Source organism: Octopus bimaculoides, chromosome 18 (assembly GCF_046866305.1).
Source record: "Octopus bimaculoides isolate indiv1 chromosome 18, ASM4686630v1, whole genome shotgun sequence".
Classification (NCBI taxonomy): Eukaryota; Metazoa; Mollusca; class Cephalopoda; order Octopoda; family Octopodidae; genus Octopus; species Octopus bimaculoides.
The window spans coordinates 17521262-17538499 of NC_142945.1; the positions used below are offsets into that span (position 1 = coordinate 17521262).

The 17238-nt window shown below is 34.7% G+C and overlaps 1 protein-coding gene across 4 annotated transcripts in view; it reads left to right on the top strand.

Annotated features, from left to right (window-relative positions):
* Positions 1–2598: 2598 nt before the first annotated feature.
* The window catches only part of LOC106873750 (sodium- and chloride-dependent GABA transporter 1), a 227901-nt gene continuing 213261 nt past the window's right edge, over positions 2599–17238 (top strand). The window contains exon 1 of one of the 4 annotated variants that reach the window (XM_089365878.1): positions 2599–3346. The gene's annotated coding sequence lies outside the window, so the exon portion shown is untranslated. The remainder of the gene's footprint in view (positions 3347–17238) is intronic. The other 3 variants (XM_089365880.1, XM_014921248.3, XM_089365879.1) reach the window with 3 other exon arrangements.

Genomic DNA, 17238 nt, shown 5'->3' on the forward strand with positions numbered 1-17238 from the left:
ATCTTCTTTGTCTCGCTGGGGTGCGAGAGTTTCCGATGTGGAGGCTTCAAAGGAAAGACGGAATCTAAGGTTGTGCCTGCGATGACCGCTCGTCATGTACAAATATTTTCACAGCCCACGTCTATGCCCCGCGCCCCACCTGAATTTTCTCAGGCCCCACCTTGGGAATCACTGGTTTAGATGTTGAATTCCACGCATGCGCATGAGACTCTTCCCGTGTTCCTTCCGGAACTATTCCCTGCGCATGCGTGGATGAAAACGCAGTAATGGCGACTGTATTTTGGCGCCAAATGACGTCACTACAGAACTATACAAGCCAATTACGTTTTTGAGAAGAGCGAATAATAATTCAGTTAATGTACATGTGGGCTAGAGACTATCTACTGAACGAAATTATTTTTACTTCTAGTTTGTATCTAAGTTTACATTCATTTTTTAGGTCAATTTACTTTCACTCTTTTTTACAACAGTAAGCTGCATATCAACCCATTTATCCAGTGTGCTCTTCCCCGTTTTCGACGTCACAAAAACCCCCAACCCTAAACACCGGGTGTGCATATTCTTTACCTTCGCCAAGGAAGAGTTGGTTGCTATTTCTAATAGGTCAAGAAACTTCGTAGGGACGTGTTCGTTGTGTCGATAAAGTAAAACAGGTTCTCCAACATGGATGGAACCCACCCTATATCTTTCACATTCCGTTCAATTGTGTTACTAATTACCGTATTTTAACGTCTATAAGGAACCGTTTTTTGTCAAAAATTAGGTTTAAAAAATACGGGAGTTTCTTATACATGGGTAATATTATAATCCCTTACAAAATCTTTTTTTTTTTTTCTAAATTTTAAGTCCCCAAATTAGGGGGTTCCTTGTGCACGTTAAAATACGGTACATCATAGTGTAATGTAGACGAAAATGAAATCTCTGTATGGTTATTTCTTCCGTAATATTTTTTGAACTCGGCTCTACATAACTGTAAATAGGTACCGCGGTAAGTAACAGTTACACAATGAAATTGATGAGTAATATTTTTAATGGCTGAGAAGACGAAAGGCATGTACCCATGACTGACTCATTAAAAAATTTCTCTAACTGATGGGGGAAGGCATCCCTGAATACACGCATCAGACTGGACCCCGCTAAATGCTCTTATGAGTCAGATCTGATGCCTGAGTGCTTTTAGTGGGGTCCACTGTGATGCGTGTATTCAAGCCTCCCTCCTTTCCTCCATTTGTTATGGAAGTTTTGAAATGAGTCATTGATATTACTCTTCCTCCTAGTTAAGCAATTAAAATAACAATACCTATTGTACAGCCATGTTTGTTCGTTCACAATATAATGGCAGTGACAGGATATCAAATAAATAAATGAAAACACTGACCCCCACCATCCCCATATGGTGGGTCGTCCAAAGCACAAGCTCTATTTTTTCCGGAGAACGTTAGTATTGAACAGTTGCTGATTTAAAACATGAATCTTAGAAGACCTCGTGTAACATGGAATTTAAATGTAAGGCCAGCTGTCCGCTGAAAGTAACGTTAGGGGAAAATCGTAAAGCCGTTATCTGTGAGGAGGCAGATAAACCAGGCATAGCTGTAGAAGAAAAAGAAGTGTCACGAATTCATGCAGAGCAAAATCAAGATATGGAACAACACTAGATGAGATGATTGAAAGAATCATTACGTACATTGGGCTCAGATTATCTACCCAGTAGACCTATTATAAAGATAAATACTTCGTAGAAACCTATGCCAAAGATCCTAAATGTTAGGTTTTAAGCTATTAATTTCCATCAGGTTTTTCATCTGAGTTTCTGAAATAAAGAATTATCATCAATTCTGCGTTAATTAAAGAATTAATGATAATTTCTCTGTATAGTCATTCGAAATAGCGTTCGAATTTCTATCATACCACACCCAACGAAGAAATATCTAAAAAGGCTTGTCGGACTGCCTCATGGTCCCAGCAGATCATAGTGGATGTGAGAGGGGGGGGATGCGCTAGACCACTTCTGATAGTGGGCCCCTTATCTGGGATTTCACTTGCTTGTGGTAACTTGGTGTGTTCAACTACTAGATCAGGCTCTGCTGCTGAGAAAGGCAAGCTGTTAAAGTGTCTGTCGTTCTCTAACAGATTTATTGGTCGAGCCTATGACAGTAGAAAACTCCGGCGTTCTAGCTCCCTCCCCCCACTCCACCCCGGCTCATATCCCTGCTTACCGCTATTGGGACGAAGATGGCTGTCAGCAAGTGCGAACCAACTATCGCCAAGAAAGTTCACATTGGATAACGTAGACCTGAATGCCCTACGACGGGGGAAAAATAGAATGGTCACAGTAGGAAAACCATTTTTCTTTCCTTAAATATTGATGTGTGAAGCCCAGAAATGATAAGCTGTTTGTTATATTTGTGTTGGACTTCAAGGTAGATACTCTCTACCAAATTCTACAAACCACAGGATATTGTCTGTGCCTTTTTAATTACAGGTCACAGACAAGGCTCTCTTGGGTCTACAAAACTCAGCACCTCGACGGGGTTCTGAGTTTTCAACTCAGACAACTTGCTAAAATCTTTTCCTTCTTAGAAATCCTCCCCCTCTTTCCTCTTTAACCACGAACTTGTTGAAGACGCACCAAGCAGTTAATTCCATCTCTTAATCAAGGGGAACTGAAAAGGCTATAGGCACTGCACTACCTTCTCAAATTAAACAATAACAATAATAATTGCTTCCCCAATCATCATCTCTACCTGCTGATTATTTAGTGTATCATGTTTACCGGAGGAGAAATGATAAGCAGATTATCTTTTATTTCATATTTCTACGAAGTTTATTCAGCTGTCAGAGGTTATCAGTACGTGTAAAACAACTTCTTAAAAAGATTGTTTACGATACGATAGAAATCATATTTCTGCTTTATTACTTTCAGCGTGTCACTTTACCTATCTTCCAACATCCCCAGCCTCAACAGCTTCACCACTTCACCACGTAATCATAATTCCAGAGACGAGCGTTCGAATCCTCAGCGACGCCACCACTGGCCGCGAAAAACAACACGAGCATCGCTAACAACGCATGCGCAGACAGAATAACGGTTTAACTGGAACTGGATTCTTGCGAGTTTGGAATAAGAGCTGAGGTTAGAGTTCATCAGCGGTAGTGATAGGAAGAGGAGGTGAAGAGAGGAAGGAAGAGGAAGAAGTAGAAAGACGTGAATCTAAAGCAAGCAGTCAAGTACTAAAGTGATTCTCTCATCGTATTGAGTTATAAATTTTTCTTCGACAGCTTAATGAAATTCTGGATTCTGTACACTGTATAAGAAAACAACAAATGAAGTGCTGAAACATTGCAGGTAAATGTATAGAAATATACACATATATATATATTGTTCTTTCTTGAAATTTTTCTTTGTTTTTCCCCTTGGTTGTCGTATTTCACTATCGTATTAGTTACTGTTGTAGTAATGGTGTCATGTGGTTTGGTTGGAGCCACAGCGTGGATTCTTCGCTTTGCAGTTTTCCCCTTTTCTTCCCTCTTTTTTATTTTATTATTATTATTATTATTATTATTATTCTGCCAGTTGTCTTTCTCGGAGAAAAATATTTTTATTCTTTATCACATTTAGCTTAATTCTAATCAATAAACAACGCGAATCTACAGCGGTCTAACATTTATTATTATTATTATTCTCATTGTGTTTGGCTTCACAAGTATGTGTGTATATATATATATATATATATATACACATACAGTGTATATATGTGTGTGTGTGTGTGAATGCTAGATGTGTAGATTGGTTTATATATATGCATATCTTAGTGCGCGCGCGTGTATATAGATCAGAAATTTGATTTTTATATATCATAGATATGCATGTTATATAAGTATATTGATAGATATGTATATATTATGCGCGTGTGTATATATATATATATGCTAGACTTATAGATGTGTTTGAGTGTGTGTATATATATATATATATATATATATATATATATACACACATACATACATGTTTTACAAACATTGTCATACACACTCGTCTGCTATGGCGTGTTGTCAAATGTAATCGGAATTATGGGGACGAACAGATAATTTGCAGTGGAGAGAGAAGGAATTTTCTCTGAAGATGCTGAAATTTAATTATAGGAAGTATTATTTTCCGATGAAAATCTAAGAGGAAGACTTTTATGTTGCGTTTCTTGTATAAGCTTGTCAAAGCTGTCGGGCTGCCTTCATTCAAATCGAAAGCAAATGTAACATGACATTTCTATTATTCGATGTTTGTGTGTATATGCGTGTGTTTCTCTATGTATGTATATGTGTTTGTATGCATGCATGTGTGTTTGTGTGTGCATGTGTTCCTACATGTATGTAAGTGCTTATTTCTTTGTAAGTATGCGTGTAGGTGTTTGTGTTTCTATGTGAGACGGCATATATGTGCCTGTGTGTATGAGATTATATACGTGCTTGTACGTGTGTGTGAGATTATGTAGGTGCTTTATGTGTGTGTGAAAGTATGTAGGTGCTCGTGTGTATATGTGACAGTATGTAGGTGCTTGTGTGTATAAGTATGTAGGCGCTTGTGTGTATGCGTGTGAGAGTATGTAGGTGTCTGTATGTGTGCATGTGAGAGTATGTAGGTGTCTGTATGTGTGCATGTGAGAGTATGTAGGTGCTTATGTGTATGAGAGTGTGTGTAAGTATGTAGGTGCTTGTGTGTATGTGTGTGACAGTATGTAGGTGCTAATGTTTCTTTGCCTGTTTCCATGTGTATATAGATGTGGATACTTGTTTCTATGCTTGTGTTTCTCTGTGTATGCCTCTATATAGGTGCTTGTGTTTCTGTGTGTATGTATGTATGTAGGTGCTTGTGTTTCTATGTGTATCTCTCTAGGTGCTTGTGTTTCTATGTGTATCTATCTAGGTGCTTGTGTATATATCTAGGTGCTTGTGTATATATCTAGGTGCTTGTGTTTCTGTGTGTGTATGTATATAGATGCTTGTGTTTCTCTGTGTGTGTGTGTATATATATATATATATATATATATATAGGAGCTTGTGTTTCTCTGTGTGTGTGTATATATATATATATATATATATATAGGAGCTTGTTTTTCTATGTGTGTGTATATATATATATATATATAGGTGACTGTTTTCTATGTGTGTATATATATGTGCTTGTTTTTCTATGTGTGTGTGTGTATGTATGTAGGTGCTTGTGTTTCTGTGTGTGTATGTAGGTGCTTGCGTTTGTATGTATGTAGGTGTTTATCTTTCTCTCTCTCTCTCTCTCTCTCTCTATGTGTGCGTGCATTTCTGCGTGTGCGTGTCTACACATAGCTGTTTTTGCCTGCGTTTGTGTTGTGTTTGCGTGCTCCTGAGTGTGTTACGTGCTTGCTCCTCCTGCGTCTGCGCGTCTGCAAGCGCTTGCGTCTACGTGTTTTTCTTCTCGGTGTGTGTGTGTGTGTGTGTGTGTGTCTTTCTATGTACTTCTGATCGTGTGCCTACGTGTTCATCTGTGTGCATGTATGCATAGATACAAGCAGACGCAATGTCTGTATGCGCTTGACTGTGCAAGTATACGTGTGCAAACTTGTATGTGTGTGTTTGTTATACATCTTTAACACCAATTAGTGTGGGCTTTTTCTTTAGTAGTACATCTGTAATGTATGATGTATACTTAATTGTATTTATATAGGCATGTATACTTGAGTGTATATCTATAGAGGCATATGTATGTATATGTCTGTGTGTATGTTTATAAATGTGTGTAGGTGCTTGAGTGTGAGACATGTAGGTGTCTGTCTGTATGTGTGTGTGAGAGTATATACATGCTTGTACGTGTGTATGAGAATATGTAGGCGCTTGTGTGTACGCGTGATATATATTTGTGTGTGTGTGTGTGTGTGTGTGTGTGTGTGAGATGTTCGCTACTCATATCTAGTGTCTTCTTAGGCATCACTGAATATTTTACCTTTTATTAATCGAAAGAAGCCTTAATGCAGAGGAAACATTGCACAGCTGTTTTATTATTATTATTATCAACATTATTATGCTTTGCATGAGTTTAAATACTTGAAAGGAAACAATAGCACCCGCCTTTTTTTTGTCTCCTGTTTTTTTTTTTTGTTTTTTTCTTGTTCCCATTTACACAGGTAATTGTGGTAGGCCTCGGACATACCGTATTTATTCTCCACTCACCGACCACTGTACTGGGCACTTTTTGTTAAGAAACACTTCACAATATATGAAAGAGGTTGAAAAAAAATAATAATAAAATTCGTTTTTCATTTCGTCGCTTGAAGAAAAAGAAATGTGAGTGTGTGTGTGTGTGTAAATATTTTTCGTGCTTTCGTTGTTTGTGGAAAGTTTTATGTAAAGTTTGAATAATGATTTATTCTTCAAATAAGGTTCTTTTTGCTGAGATTGATTTCGGTAACAATTTTGAAGTTGATGGTAGTCACTGCTGCACCAGAGATACATACTCCAGGTGGTTGGTTGGCTTACATATTCCTCTTTAAATGTTTATTTTTTTCTTCTTACCATTCTTTGACAAATCTAACAATGTTTGATTTATCGTGTCTTCTCAAATTTTTTTTTTTTTTCCATTTAAAATAATTCTAAGGGCTCTAAGACTGAACATTGGTTTACACATTTTCTGTTATATGCAGTAAATTTTTTTTTTTAGTGGAGGAAAAAAAATTTTTCTCCTTATTGGTGGTATGTTCTATATTATATTTTCATAGTTTTTTTTATCCTCTATTCATGTTTTTTTTCTGTATTTTTGTTAGACTAATCCAAGGTTTTCTTCCACTTGCTCCCTTTTTTATCATTCATAACTGTTGCCGTTGTGGCACGTGAGTTAATTAGGGATTCTTTTCTTCTCCCCACTACACTTCTGTTTTTCTTTTGCTTTTGTTTTGCAAGCCGACACCTGTGTTTTCTGATATTTCAGACAGCCAGGCATCAGATAGAGTGGGTCGCTAAAAGCAGTAGTCAGCCATCTGTGACTGCAGCATCAACTGGATGATGTTCTACTTTTAGATTTCACCTTTTATACTATTTTCCCGTGTATATATTTCATTCTAACACTCATTTCGGGCTTCGAATTAGACATAATCCTATCGGATTCTTACCGAAAAGATCACTTTACTTGATTTTACTGTCTTTTCTCTCTCTCTCTCCTCCCCCCCCCTTTCTCTCTCTCTCTCTCTCTCTGCAAGCATCTTATCTGTACTAAAGTACCAGAAAAGTATATCGTAAACAGTAAAATGTACAAATGTTAATTTTAAATATTCTTTTAATTTTATTTTAAAATAGGAAATTTCGTTCGTACAGCCAGCTTTTATTTAAAAGATATTTCGGTTCCTCATTTCTCTAAACATAGCTTTCCTCTCGACTCCTTTTAATTATTTCTCATGAATATATCGTATTTGGCAATCGAATCTTTTTGTTATCGTTCAATTAACATCTTTTTTTTCGCAATGAATGAAAGACAGAAATAAAGTAGGCTCTTATTTATCTCCATTGTCTCTTGCTTTTGTTTCTGTAGGATTTGTTGTGTAAGGAAAGAAGTGGCACATTATTAATTTTCATGAAATTTGAACTTATGACACAAATACTATATAACCATTACAGTAGTCTATGTATAGTGATTTTGCTGATAGAATTGTTAACTCAAGTAGTGTTGTATGGTAGAAGGGTTGGGAGAATTATTCGGATAAATTACGATTCGAAACATTGCGGTTATCACATTTTTCGCTAATATTGTTGTTAAGTTATAGATATTAATGACTGCATGTCTGGATCCACACAGGATATGATGTGATGTCTGATTTGTATAATATAATTTGCCTCACCCAGTTCTACGAATTGGTTGGATTACGTATATATGTCCGGTCAAATGAGTAACAGCAGGAAAGTTGCTTTTCGAAATTTCTTGTATTAAATAGTGTGAAAACTGTGCTTTCTTGAATGAAATCGATCTGACAGATAGTTTCTGAAAATTGAAATTTTTTTTAGTATACTTTTGGTATTTTTTTTTAGTTTTGAAATTTAACCATTGTTCATTACAAGTGATCTTTTGAACTGTCCTTCTTTTCTACTGAACTGTGTTTCTTTGTCAACGTTCTCATATCTGTTAAATGATTCACCACTTCCACAAATACGGGTGTGTGTGTTTATAATAATAATAATAATTAGACTAAACTTATCATAAAAGCTTAGTGTCCTAAAATTTTGCGTTGTGGTTGCGAGAAGTAACATGTTTATTCAAGTCTTGAGATATTTTAAATCGTTAAGGGGCAAAATTTTAAAGGTTTCAGTAGAACTGACACAAAGAATGTTTATGTGGTTTATGCTATTTCCTAAAACTATTAGATAACCTTTTTATAAAATGTTGTCACCTTAGACAATTTGCAGGCAAGCCTGAAGATGGATGCTGGAGAGAGAAGAACCCGTTTTAAAAAGTAATGCAGTAGTTGACTATGGTTTAATATTGAGGCATTAAAAAGTTGTAAGAAAAACCTTGCTAGAATTCTTCATTTTCCCTTTAAACAGAAGACAAATCCTGGAAGGGAAATTTATCAAATATATTTCGACATTCTCCCCTCACAGAGATGCAAAATTGAAACCAGCAGAATTTTGAACTTTGAACATTTTGTTAAACAACACTGTGCTGTTTCTCTACTATTTATCGCTAATCCAAGTGACCGAAGTTGGCTAGAATTTATCGAGGCTTTTTCTAAACTTCCTATCTAAATAATTCATAGCTTTATTTTATCTTTTTTCTTTTATTGTGTCAATCGTTGGAGTGCGGCCATGCTGGGGTACCGCTGTGAAGGGGTCCAGTCGAACAAATTGACCCCAGTACTTATTTAAGCCTGGTTCTGTTCTGTCGGCTTCTTTTGTCGAACCGCTGTTACAGGAATGTAAACAAACCAACACCGGTTATCAAACGGTGGTGAGGTACAAACATCACACACACATGACGGGCTTCTTTCAGTTTCTGTCTATTCAAATCAGTTCACAAAGCTTTGGTCGGCCTGCGGCAATAGTAGAAGACACTTGCCCCCAGGTGCCATGCAATAAAACCGAACACAAGACCACATGGTTCAGAAGCAAGCTTCTTAAGTACACAGCCACACTTGGAGTGTGTAGTTGTTTTATTTTTTGATTTCTTCTTTTTTTTTTTAACCATCATTTGATTTGCCTTGCACAGTTTAATTAATAAAGAAAATATAGCATTTCTTTCTGTGTGTTCATTTTCATAAATTCAAACTTGTATTAAAGTTTTTTTTCTGAGTGAACACTGGCTTATAAAGTACGTTATATATTTGATTTGATGTTTGTGGAATATTCATGTCTGATTTTCTCCAATCTTTTCCTTTTATTCCATAAAATGTAATAAAACAATATCTAAAGTAAGGATCTCATTAAAATTCCTTTTCAACAAAGCACAAAAGTCTTGTATTCTTTAAAAAGGAAAATGAGATATTGTGATGTCCATGTTCCCCGCTCTCTCTAGCAATTTGGGAAGTAAGTACAACAGAATAGGGAATTGTTTGAAGATTTACTACTTCGAAGTTTGCTACCTTGCCCTGTAGTGTTGTACCCAATGATGGGACCTCTTTGTGGTCACTAAAGCTGTTAGAAAAGCAAAGAGAGAGAGAGAGCTCTTTCAGTTCACACACTATAGGAGCCCACACTGGATAATGTAGTCTAAGTTACACTGTTTAATAAAGAATATTTAAAAAATGGGGCAGTCACATCTAGATTTTCTTTGATCATAAGCCTGCTTAATGGTGGCTGAGTTGGAATTATATGACTCTTTATATCAGCTTTACATATGTTGATAAATTTGCTTGTTGCTGATCAATTATGAAGTTTTAAAATGACCAAACAGCTGAATCTTAATAATTCAGCCTTAAGTATATATTTCCATAATTATGGTATGAAGAGCACTTGCCATCAAAATGGTTAAATTGATAAACCTGTATATTGCATCGGAAAAAAATTAAAATTACTTGCTTGCTAATCTGTAAAACTCATGGATTGGAAGAGAATATTGCAGATGTAACCATCCTTTCTTCCATTTAGGACTACATTATCCAAAGAGTAATTTTTCTTAAGGTGTCAGTGTGATTTGAGAAATTTAGCCATTTCCAGTGGATTGACAACTATGTAGAAGCTGCTTTGTTGAAGAGATTGTAATTAAGTTAGACTGATACCTAGACATGTGTTCATTTTCACTTCAGTTCGTTAGCACCTTTTTTCTGACTGTGGATTTGCTTATTTAAATAAATCAAAGGAAATGTAATAAATGCATCAGGCATAGCTATCTCTTTTCAAAGAGACAAAACAAATGCACAAGGACAGCTGCAGTGGATGATCTGATTCACTTAGCCACTGCAACAGTGATTGAAACATTTGCAAGGGATGGATGTTAAGAATTTGAGCAGTTAGATAACTAGTCATTTTTTGACAGTTGAGAAAACACTTATTGCTCCGTGCAGAAAAATGTGATATGACGTGTATGTTAAGTGTCATGCAAAGGAAAAGAAGACCTTGAAAGGAAAGGGCTTAGATGACTTAACAGATGTGTAATATAAATTTAGAACTATGATACATTGCACACTGAACTGAATAGATGTTCAGTGTGTCTGCTACTGCATGTTAAAGTAGCTTCTGCAAAACTTCAAACAGGTGATAATTATGAATGATGCGTGTTAGGCATAACAATGCTATAAGCTGAATTATTGTGCAGCCCCTTATCCAGTAGTTTTATGGCATATAAGTAATTGAGTGACAAAGCATGACCCACAGATCCATCTTCCAAATATCTCCATCTTAGTGGCTCTCAACCAAGGTCTGTATGACCCTTGGAGGTTCATATTAGATTTTGCTGTTAAAATTTATGTGCAATAAATTGGTTATACTTCCATAATTTTTTTTTTTTATACAATTCCTAATAATATTTGATTATAAAAATATGATAGGATTTTTTAAACATTGAATGGCTATGAAGGTTCACCAGTGTGACATATTGTGGATAAATCATAGGGAATGTAGTGTGACAATTTGGGCATATTCTGCTCTCTTCACTGTCTAGTTTATTTCTGCACTCATGAGATTCTAAGATGGAGGATGGCAGCAGAAGTGATCCAACTGGAGTTTATAAGAGCATGATAGTTGCTGTTTTGTGAGTATTGTTGATAGTGGGCATTCCAGCTCAGTGTTTGGGATGGTTGAGGTTATTGGTGTTGCACATATTTCTGTGTATGTTCTTTATGGTTATTTAGGTTGAGTGGAAGAGAGAACATTTAAAAAAAATATTGTTGGAGTGTTCTGGGGCATTTGTGTCAGTGTTTGGAAGAGATGTTTCATGTTGTGATAGGGGCTATTGGGGTTGAAGCTCGCTACAGCAACAGACTGTGCTCTTCTCATTCTAGAGACTTGAGAATTTTCTGCTTAGTGATCTGAGTACCCATTACTTAAATATATGCTTTTGTGTTCTTTGTATTTGTTTTGGAATTATTGGGGTCCAGGTAGGATAGGTCTAGTCTATGAAGTATTTAGTACATTGTGGGTATTGTCTGTAATTCCTTGTAATTTTGTTTTCTGTGTGTGTGTGTGTATAGAATGTTGTTGAATATAATAATTGGTTGTATTTGGTTGTTATTGGTAAGAAGGAAGGCATCGTATTTGGTAGGTGTCACTATGGAGCCAGGTTTCTGGGTCATATAAGTTGGTTTGGAGTAGTTGTGCAGCAGTGTCTGGAGATTGTGAGGGGATGTTTGTAATTGTGAGAGGCTGTTTGCATATTTTGTGAAGGTGTGGAAAGATTGTGTAGGCTGAGGTAGAAAAGCTGGTAACAGGATGTTTGAAAATGCTTTTGTGCCCCATTATAGACCACTTAGTGGCCTAACAGATGGTTTGTTTGCTAGTGTTTTGTTTTTTAAGATGTTGAATAGTTGAAAGTTTTGCTACTGTGACTGACAGTTTAGTGTGGATTTTTATTTTATTAACTGAACCATTGCATATTATTTGTGTTAGATTTGAGTAGTGTGGTGGTTTTTGTATCGGTCTGAATCTGATTTTGAGAGCGAGTTGTATGGGTGGGTGTGCTTACAAGAGTGATGGGTTTGTATGATATCGCTTCGCTTGAATTTTTTGTTAGGCTTTAGAATTGTTATATTTTTGTCCAGCTTCCAGAGCCTGGGAATTTGACAATGTTAGTATAAGTACTTGTAGATGTTGTTAAGTGCAGTGATTACTTCAAACGTTAGGCATTTTAGGTATGTGTATGTGGTTTTGTCTGGACCTGAGACTTTTAAATTTTCAGATTTCTTTTTTGCATTTGAATGTCTGATGGTAAAAGGAGTCAAAATGGTGGTCTAAGTGGAAGGTACATTTTTTTTGTGACTGATTTTTGAGAACTAAGGGTGTATGCTTGATAGGGAAGTGTGGATATACAATTTGAGGTTGTTAATGTGACCTGGTGTATTCTGTGACTGTTGTTGATGCAACTAATTACTCTGTGTAGGGTTTTACTGTTAGTTTTGGGGCTTATATCAAAATCAAATGTTTTTTTTTTGTTTTTTAATTTCCTTAGTTATTTAATGCCAAATTTTATCTCAGTAGTTGTTTTGGTGTATTTTTTGAGGTCATCTGGTTTATTGTGGTTTGATATTTCTGGTGTGTAATTCAGGCTATATTTTTAATGTTACCTTGTTGGATATGTTTTTTGGATGCATCTGTAATTTTGTTGAATGTATGTATTGTAATGTATATGTTTGTGACTGTATTGTTGAATTCTGAAAAACCTTCTTTCTGTTTCTTTGTAAAACTCCTTCCTGTATTCCTTTTTGAAGTTTGTAAAAGCATTTTGCTTTTGTTAATATATGTGTTGTGTTGTAGCAATAATTGGTGGGTGGTTTGAGAAAAGTTGGGGGATTCTCTTCTAAGTGGTTATGAAAGCAGACAATGATGTCTGTAAACTTGTTGTAGTTGACTTGGTAAGGTATGCCTGTGTGTGTTAGTATGAATAGTTTGGTATCCATAAAAGGAATAATGATGATATAACAATATCCTTTTGTCTTCTAGTTGAAAACCAGGAGGTGTTGAATGAAATGAAGTTCCTCCAGTGATGGGTTTGTTAGTGCTGCACTTGGAATGTTTGACCTGGTGGAAGGGTTGATAAAGACAGTAGGTGTGTGTGTGTGTGTGTGTGTATATATATATTTTCATATAACGTGTTTCATATTTCTAGTTTTTAATTTGAAAGCCTACTCTAGTGTAGAGTTGTTTCCTATTAGTTTACGTTGGCATTTTTGATATCTGTATATTGAATGTACGTTTTTATGTCATGACTGGTCACATTGTAAAAGCATATGTCCAGTCTGATGTGAATGCAGTCTGAAACGTTTTGCAAATGATTATAAAAACTTTTAGTTCCATAAAAGTGTTTTTAATGCTGTTGGTGTTTGTATTGTAGAATTTTATAATTTTGTCAGGATTTCAAAGTTGTGATTACATTAATTTTTAAATGTATTCAGTGGTGTATCTCTGAAGTTGGAAAAGGATATCATTGTTGTTGTTGTTAATGTAATTTTTTATTTAAATTTCAATTTTGGCTAATGGTAGCCAATTAAGTCTATGTTGCATGAGGTCAAGAAATTACATCAGTTCTGTCCATGGATATTTTGGTAGGTACTTTAAGAGAATGATGTTGTTTTAGTCTCTGGTCAACTCTGAGCTGCCAGAACAATGATCAAAGCATTTCCATCACAACCATCACTCCCTATCTATTTAGGACTGCACTTTTCAATGCATCCTTTTTTTTTCTTAAGATGTGCAGCATGGTTTGAGAATTTGAGTGCTATTTTTAGCAGGGTGAGTGACTGTATAGAGGCTGTTTGTGTGGGCTTGCTTTTTATTAAGTGACCTTTTCTGAAGTTTTTCTGTAAACATTTTGTCTTTTATAAAGCAATTTTAAATATATAGTGTTTCAATCTTCAGAATTTTCTATTGGTCACTTCCTAGTTTACACCTTCCAATTAAATTTTGAGTTATCAATCATGACATCAACCCTGCTAAAATATGTTTATTCTTAAGCATTTGCAAATTTCCAATCCTATAGTATTTGCTAAACCTATTTTTCCAAATATTTTTCATTCTGGGCTTTCCTTTTTGAATGGTGTTTCAGGAATCTTGTCTTCATTGTAACTAAATTACAGTCAGATTTTAATTAACTTGTAGATAACATTTTGCTTTTCTGTAACCAAATCATCTCAAATTTCTACTTTGAAATTCTTGAAAGTTTGCTTTAAGTTAACAAAATCTTTTAATATTAAAAAAAATGTCTACTTTTTTTATCTTGCAGCTTTTGGCTTCTCAAATTTCAGGAAGTCTGAAATGCTGTTCTTGAAACGGCTTATAGGGAAGATTTAAAAGTATACCCTTTTATAAACTTACTATATGAAGGAACAACTGCTTTTGTTCTGTTAATTCCCTTAGGCCCAGTTCAATCTTTGCTGCACAGATCTGTGATCGAAGGTATTCTGACCATTTTCATCAGCATTGCGTTTCTAGGACTATTATGTCCCCTCTTTTTTTTTAGCTATATTTGAAGGAGATTTGGCTGCTATTTTTGAATGGTTATGTGGTTTGTCCCTCCCCACCTCCCATAGAGGTTCCTCTGTTGGCTTATCCCACTGTTTAGTTCATCAATAACTGCTTCTCTATAGAAGTTGTCATGAACAGCATTATGAACTACAGCAATGTGCTCAAAAGTATTTTATAGTACTTTTTGTACTTTGTATTATTTCCATCTACAGCAGATTATTAATTTCCTTTGGCAGTGTAACCACTGAAGTTTATTCCTGCCCTCTTGATGTTTGTTTATAAAATTCTTTGCTGTTTAGTTTAAAAATTGACACATGCATATATCTGTATGTATGTTTATATATTTGTTAATTTTTTTTGGTACTTGTTCTGTAACTGTAAATAAAAAAAAAAACTCTTATTTCCTCTATTTAAAAATACTAATTTTATAGAAAAAAACCCTCTTATTTCCTCTATTTGAAAATACTAATTATATAGAAAAAAAAACTCTTATTTCCTCTATTTGATAATACTAATTTTATAGAAATGACTTATATAAGCTAAACATTAAATTTCTTAAAATTGTAACTGTTTTCAATCTACTGCATTTGTTTGTTCTGTACAATTATTGCTTATACTATTTTTATATATATGTAGAGGTAAATGGTCAGTAGCATTGGTTACATTAATAGGGTTGCACCTGTTTAAGGGAATGGGATAATTTCTTATTTGTATTTTCAAAGAATTTAATAACCTACATAGAACTTAATTACCACTTGGTTCAAAATTGTTTCAGGCTTACTGTCAACAAATTAAGATATTATTGAAAGTAGATAAAATGTTCTCTCCTGTATGTGTGTGCGTTTGTTTGGTGATGTTATATAGATTTGCCTGCTATACAGTTCATATAACTTGTTTTAGAGAAGAGAGAGAATCCATCAATAGTTTCATAAACTATTTCCAACCACTAGAAAGTGTAGTCTTTATGCTATTACTAACTCAACCATTGCCGATAATTATGTTGCCTAGCAGAATTTATCTACTGCTTCCAGTAAGCTATCAATGAACTTTTGGTCTTTAAATAGGATTTCTTATGAACAAGGCCATATTTTATATAGTTGATTGAATCAACACTGGTAAATAGGGGTACTTTTCTATTAACCCAGAAGTGGTAAAAGATGAATGTGATTACCTAGTAATATTCATCCTTCTAGTTTGTTTTTTTTTCCTTCAAGCCCAATTTTCCAGATTAAAACTTAGTTTGTGGCTGCTTGCGTGACTGTGTTGTATTATTTTGATATGAAAGCTTTCCCAGGTATTCATTCTTGAGTTTTCCAGGGCTAGGATAGTGAAAAAAGAGCTAGAGAACATAGCTATGGGGGCCTTTCTTGAACTTTAAATGTCTTGGGATACTTCTAATCCACTTTTAGTCACTTCAAGTGAATAGCTAGAGCAGTTTTCATGCAGTTCATATATGCATAGCTTCATTATGAATCTTCATTCCGTGAATATATGAATAAAATTTTAGGGGCTAATAAATGTTAGGTAAACGTTTTATATTTTTCAGCCAAGAATTGTTTCCTTATCTTGATACAAGCTTAGAACTGTATTATATTTATCTCACTATAACACTATCTATTACCTCTTTTTCTTTATTCAGTTAATATTACCCCATTATTACTGTTAATATTCCTCTCTTATTTCTGTATATTACATTAGCTTTTCACTCTTACAGTGATTGGCATTCATGCTGCAATGATTAACTGAATAATTTTCAGCATCTTAATAACCCTAGAAGGTCTCTAGTTTTAATTGAAAATCTGTATCATTAAACAAAGGGAATTTTCATGTTTGTATAGGTGGGAGTTACCTAGGGGTAAATGTAAACGAAGGAAAATATTGCTAGAAGTGATAGTTGTAAAAATAGCTGGAGGTTTGTTTTTTCTGATGTTTTATGCAGGGTCTTTTGAAGAAGAAAAAAAATTAACTGTTTCTAATGCAAGCTATTACTACTTTCTCTGCACTCAAATTTTTCTCTTGTGAAAAAGTAGCTTGCAGATCCAGATGAAGCAGACTGATGCTGCATAGTGAGATGCTGCATTGCACACCCATTCAACTCATAAAAATGAATATAAAACTTACACTTGGAAATTTAAGCAATGAAATTATATTTTTTTAATGTTGAAAATTGAACCAACAAATATTTCTAGTTAATAGATTACTTTATGCTACCAGCTGTACACCGAATGTTTATAAATGTTTGTCTAAGTATTGTAATGAATATAAGCTGCAGAAGTTAGCTATCTCATTATATATTATGTTCTCTATATAAGTATAGCGGATTGCAGCATAATCTTCACTAAGATACTTAATTTGAAAAGAAAAAAAAAAAAGAAAAAATATTGCTTCTAAGACATTTGATGAAGAAAATGAATGAAAAAAAATGTGCCTTGTGGGAATTGAACTTGATTTTGTAATTACATTTGATATTGGCTCTTCATTAGTTTTTCAGCTATAGAAATTAATAGACCTGACTGAGGTTAGAATTTTTCAGTTGTCTCATTGATTGTTTTTAGAATAGTACAGTTCTTATTGTGGACTGATAAGAGTGAAAATGGAATACGAGTTCTGTTT